The 6,358-nt window shown below is 45.6% G+C and overlaps 1 pseudogene; it reads left to right on the forward strand.

Moving 5' to 3' along the window:
* The first annotated feature begins 1,821 nt into the window (after positions 1-1,821).
* LOC118795262 lies at positions 1,822-3,568 on the forward strand (annotated as a pseudogene).
* Positions 3,569-6,358: the final 2,790 nt, after the last annotated feature.

Genomic DNA, 6,358 nt, shown 5'->3' on the forward strand with positions numbered 1-6,358 from the left:
TTTTTGACACTTTCAATGCTCAACTAATGTTCAACATTATATATACAAGTGTTCAACAATACATAGACAAATGTTCAACGAATGTTTTACCATGTGTATACATTATTTCTTTTACTGATGTTGAACATTAGTAAGCTTTCACTTGCATGTTCATACCATAGTTAAGTAAACGTTTTCTTTCTTTCATATGAATAAATATTTTCACAAGTAACAGTGGAGATACAAGTTAATCTTCTCATTCAACAAGTGCTCAAAAATGTATATAGTCCTACTAATATTTTGCTGACTGGAGTCAATTTTTTTTTTTGCTTTAGCTTTAAAGGTGTAGTCGGAAATTCTAATCCAATAAACTTTTTGTCAAATTCTGTCCATTCTGCGTATGCTCTCAAAAAAATCCCCGGTTTTCATACACAGTCCTGGCTCTGTAAATGGGAAACAAACAAAATCACTTGCACCAAGCCATACGCTATTCCAACCAATCAACACATTGCTTCAGGAGCACAGAAGGGAGTGGACTATTGCCTTGACCATGTAGTGCATCTTATCTTTGACCCCAGAATTTCAACAACATATATGTAAATGTCGGGTGGTGGTTCGGGCAGCCCAGGGAGTTGCATGTGGGCTGGGCAGCGCATTTATTGAATAATAGAATAACGAGCAAGTGATGTCAGGCACCTGTGAGCGGGGCGTGTAGGGCTTCGCAGCCTTTTAAAAGGCAGCGGGTTGGAGTGGAAGCAGGAACAGCTGCCTGGAGAAGCAGCAGGGGAAGGTGGGCTCTGTCTTGGCGTGTGTTAAGTTGCTTTTGGAGTTTTTTGTCTTTTCTTTTTTGTATTAGTTTCTTGGGGTTTTTTTTCTTTTGGTTTTGTTCGCGTGTTGGTATTTGTGCGGGACTCTGGCAGGGCGGAGCGTCGCTGGAGCAGAGTGTCGGGAAAGAGGAAGATTGATGACCGCAGACCTGCCACGGAGAAGCTGCAGCCAGGCTGGTCGACTGGTGCAAACAGCAGGAGCGTCCGCCCTGCTGACCGTAAGGAAAGTATTGCATTCCGTCCTGCATGAGGCGTGTGTGTGCGTGTGTGTGACCAGGGGTGGCTCCGCTGTGCTTCTCAGTTCCCTCTTCGCGTTTGCAGGAGTTGCAGAGCGCGGTGGGGGATCGGATCTGAGAGGCAGCGCAATTCCACCCGGCAGCATGACTACATGGAGCCTGGCATCCGGACACACTCTGATTTCCCTTTTTTTGGAGTTGCTGCTTGGGGGAAAGGTGACCAGCAGCAATGCCTGTTCTGTAAAAGTGAGAGTGTGCGTGTATGTGTGAGCGCTCCCAGTGGCAGCCTGCGACCCCCACCTGGTCAGCCCCACTGCAGGACTGGCTCACCCCGGCCAGAGGGAGGTGTCAACTGTAGCTTGTGAGGGGGAATTGCAGTGCTAGTTTTCTGCCAGGGTGTGAGGGGACCACTGTGTGCTGTGGATTTGGAGTGTGTGCACTTACCTCTAGTGCTGCGTTTCTGCCGGGGCCTGCAGTGGGGAGAACAGACAAAGGGGGTGATTCCAGGGTGTGCTGTCATTGATGAGCTTTATAAGTGTAAGATTTTAACCCCAACTTGTAAAAATAAAGTTTTGGTTTTGCTACCTACCTGGTCTCGCGTTGTGGTGGGCTGATAGTGGTCGGGGCAGTTCGGGGTCCAGGTCTGCTAACCCATGGCATAAACATGAAGTTGATTCCCACTTGCATAACTAGTTAATAGCTGTATATTTTCATTTGGACTACCAAATTACAGTGAAAACTAGCTGAGAGTATACAAATTCAGCTAAATATAAATAGATATGGAAGTTGATTCTCAAAAGGGGATAATAACAGGCTGCACCATTTATGTTACCCTTTTTGCCTTGGCCATGAACATGATAGCCAAGTCAGCTGAGGTGGACTGCAGAGGCCCGAAGACCAAGTCGGGCATGAGACAACCTCCGATCTGGGCCTTCATGGATGATCTCACCATCACAACATCTTCAATGCCAGGCACCAGGTGGATTCTCAAAGGCCTAGAGAGGCTCATTGCATGGGCTAGGATGACCTTCAAGCCCAGCAAGTCTAGGTCGGTGGTGTTAAAGAAGGAGAGAGTAGTGGACACTCCTGCTTCTCACTTTCTGAAGGCACCATTCCATCTATCACTGAGAAGCTGGTGAAAAGTTTGGGAAAGTTCTTTGACGCCAGCCTCAAGGACTCCGCTTCTGTCCAAAAGACCATCAAAGACCTCGAAGCGTGGCTTGCTAAGACTGATAAGTCAGGCCTCCCAGGAAGGTTCAAGGCCTGGGTTTATCAACATGCCATCTTGCCCAGGGTCCTATGGCTGCTGCTGATATACAAGGTCCCGATGTCATCAGTCGAGGCAATGGAGAGGAGGATTAGCAGCTTCCTTCACAGGTGGCCAGGTCTCCCCCGCAGCCTCAGCAGCATGGCTCTGTACGGCAGCAGTAACATCCTGCAGCTCCCCTTCAGTAGTCTGAAAGAGGAGTTTATGGTGTCTGGGATAAGGGAGGCACTAATGTACAGAGACTCGAGGGACCCCAGAGTGGCGGGTGCAGGAATCAAGATCAGGACGGGCAGGAAGTGGAGAGCATCCGGGGTGTTCAAGGTTGCAGAGTCTCGGCTGAGGCAGGGAGAGCTTGTGGGGAATGCGGCTAGAGGCCGAGCAGGGCTGGGTTCCTTCACCGGGATGCAGATCCGCAAAGCCAAGGGCAAAGAGAGGCACCTTCTAGTCCAGGAGGAAGTTCAAGCTGGCGTGGAAGAAGAAAGAGCAAGCAGGATGGTGGGTTTGAAACAACAGGGAGCATGGGCGAGGTGGGAATCTGCAGAGCAGTGGAAGATCACCTGGGATAACATCCTGCGGACAGACTATTATCGAGTCCGATTCCTGATCCAGGCTGTATATGATGGCCTACCAAGTCCAGTGAATCTCCACGTCTGGGGTAAAAGCGAATCACCTTCCTGTGCCCTCTGTGCTGGTAGAGGATCTCTCGAGCACATTCTGAGTAGTTGCCCAAAGGCCCTGGCAGAAGGCCAGCAGTTGCAGGGGCAGTAGCTTCAGCCTTGACCACCAACAAACACCACCACCCAAGGAAGACCATCACTTTTGTAAGGCTGGAGAGAAAAGCACCCCACAGCCCAGCTCACCAACCGGCCTCCTTGCCTCAGCAGCTGACTGTGGGTAAAAAGTGGGTCTTGGCAAGCAGTTGTGGTTTCCAGATCACGTTGCTTCAACAACCCTCCATCCGGACATGGTCATCTTTTCAGATTCCACCAAACAGGTGATCATGGTAGAACTTACTGTACCCTGGAAGGAGCGCATGGAAGAAGCCCAAGAGCGGAAACATGCCAAGTGCCAGGAGTTGACAGAGCAGTACAGGAAGCAGGGCTGGAAAACCCACTGTGAGCCCATCGAGGTGGGAAGTCGGGGCTTCGCTTCGATCCCTTTGCAGAGTCCTCTCAATGCTGGGCATAATGGGGCTGGCAAAGAAGAGGGCCATCAAAGCTATTACCGATGCCACAGAGAGAGCCACAAGATGGCTCTGATCTGATGGCACTGATCACCCCCGGCTGGGTCGCCTGGGTGAGGGTGTATGATGTTTTAAAAGACCCGAAACACCCAATGACCCCAGGATACATCACTGAGGATGCATCCCAGCACATCCACTGGATGTATGTTACGAGTCACTTGCATACCAGTAAACATCTGTAGATTTTCATTTGGACTACCCAAGTAAGGTGAAAACCACCTAAGAGTCTACAAGCTATTTATATCCATTCTATCTATAAAAAGTTTAACTGTACAAATGAAACAGAAATACAATGCTAAATAATAAAGTTTTTATTTCGCCACACACTGGACCTTTTTATTGAATGTTGCAGACTTTTCACCCTTAACAAAGCAGTTGAACAATAATCCAAATCCACATTGAACAACAATCAAAATAACTAAAACTCAAATAACAAACTTAAAAACAAGACTGTGTGTGAAGTCTCACTCTATCGTTTGTAAAACGGAAACATTGTGTGTGAAGTCTCACTATCGTTTGTAAAACGGCAACAGTTCCCTTTTTTTTCTTCACGGCCATTATTTTCATTTGAAGATCTCCAACTATTTCACCAGCACATCTACTTGCAAGTTAGCTGATGGTGCTTTCATCTTCTGCCACTCTGGACAGGATGCTTTTATCAACAATGTACAGCTCAGCAATGGGTGCTGTGGCAGCCACAGCATTGCGGGATACAGCTACCTTCTTGAATGCCTTCTTCATGTTGTAGCCCTTTTGCACCATCTTCAAGATTTTTCTGTACCGTTGCACAACCTCTTGAATGCTGGTCACTGGGAAAAAGTTAAACAATCATATCACTGTGCATTCACTGACTCCAACATTAAGTAGAAACTCGACCAGTGTGTGCACTGCAGGGCTGAACAATTAAGTTAACATGGCCAACCTCACATCTAAAGAAACAGTGATTTGTGTCATCGACCAAACCTAAATATTATTCTCTTACTTTGTAGAGCAGTATCCAAGCAGACACCAAACATTGACACACTTTTGCCACAAATCATGTCTAAATCCTGTCTAATTGTTGGCAATGGTATTTAAACATTGCCATGATATTGGGCTGTCAATGTGTCTTCAATGTTGGCATAATAATATTGTGACAACATTGCGAGTATGTGTAATAGCCTATTTCTTTTATCTGACAATAGATTCAAGATTCAAATTAATTGTAATACTTTATCAACCCATGGTTGACAGATTAAACTGAGTGAAGTTAGTTAGCAGCTAAGATACACTATATGGACAAAAGTATTCGGACGCCTGACAATTACATTGTAATGACATTGTATTCAAATACATATACTTTAATATGGAGTTGGTCCCCCTTTTGCAGCTATAACAGCTTCCACTCTTGCTGTGGGAATTTGTGCCCATTCATTTTGTAGAGCATTTATGAGGTCAGGCACTGATGTTGGACGAGAAGGCCTGGCTCGCAATCTCCGTTCCAGTTCATCCCAAAGGTGCTCGATGGGGTTGAGGTCAGGGCTCTGTGCTTCTCTGTGTTCTTCCACACCGAACTCATCAAACCATGTCTTTATAGTCCTTGCTTTGTGCACTGGGGCACAGTCATGTTGGAATAGAAAAGGGCCTTCCCCAAACTGTTGCCACAAAGTTGGAAGCATAGCTTCCTTTTGTCCATATAGTGTGTTATAAGATTATTTTACATTGAAATACATATGAGTGTGACAGCCTAAATACATTTTTTTTGCACAACTACCATTAACCAAACTTTATCAACGTTTCAGAACAGGAACCAAACAAACCAACAACCTCCTTGGGTAGTTCTAGGGACGCCCCAAACGATAGAATAGAATAGTTAGCTTACACTACATGTTAGACTGGGAATTAGATAGCTTGTTAGCAACACACATGTTAGCTGCACAAATGGCAACACTGCAGTCAGTCAAGTATGGTTAAGTCTTAGCTATTTAGCTAGCTAACAAGCTGCCTGGAATAAACCTATCTATCACTATCGGTAACTATTTGTAGCTATAGCAAGTACAGCTGAGAGAAAAGGGTTGGGGAAGCTGCTGTTAAAATAGCCTGTTGTATCTTTTAAAGTAGCTAACCTGCCTAACCATAACTGTTTAGCAGTGGCGGCTGGTGGTTGTAAAAGTAGCAGAAGGAAGGTGCGCTTGGTGAAGTTTGGTGGTGCTGGTGGTGGGGTTGGTGAGGGCATATGCAGGCATGTAAAACCCAGAAACATTTAAAGCAGCAGTAAGCAGTTTTTGCCTACAACTGGTGAGCTAACTACCTAAAAGGCATACAAAATACAACAACAGCACAGTAAGCACTGATAAAATGCTAGCATTCTAATTGATGTCTTTTTGGGATATAGTTGGCAATAGGGCTGGGCGATATGGCCTATAAATATCACAATATTTTTAGGCTATATCGCGATACACAATATATATCTCGATATTTTGAAATCTCCTCTAAAGCACTTCATAAATGCTCAATTTACCCCTTTGATGCATACAATCACACCAGTATGATGATTCTAATAGTCCCTGCAACATATGTCTGCATTAAAACATTCTTGTTTATATTCAATTCAATTCAATTCAATTCATTTTTATTTGTATAGCGCTTTTTACAACACAAGTTGTCACAAAGCAGCTTTACATTGTTCCCAGGCCTGAGACCCCCTGAGAGCAAGCCAACAAGGCAACAGTGGCAAGGAAAAACTCCCTATCAGGAAGAAACCTTGAGCAGAACCGGGCTCATGGGGGGGCCCATCTGCTTCTGGCCGGCACTGGGCAGATAGAGT

The sequence above is a fragment of the Megalops cyprinoides genome, chromosome 2 (genome assembly GCF_013368585.1).
Source record: "Megalops cyprinoides isolate fMegCyp1 chromosome 2, fMegCyp1.pri, whole genome shotgun sequence".
Classification (NCBI taxonomy): Eukaryota; Metazoa; Chordata; class Actinopteri; order Elopiformes; family Megalopidae; genus Megalops; species Megalops cyprinoides.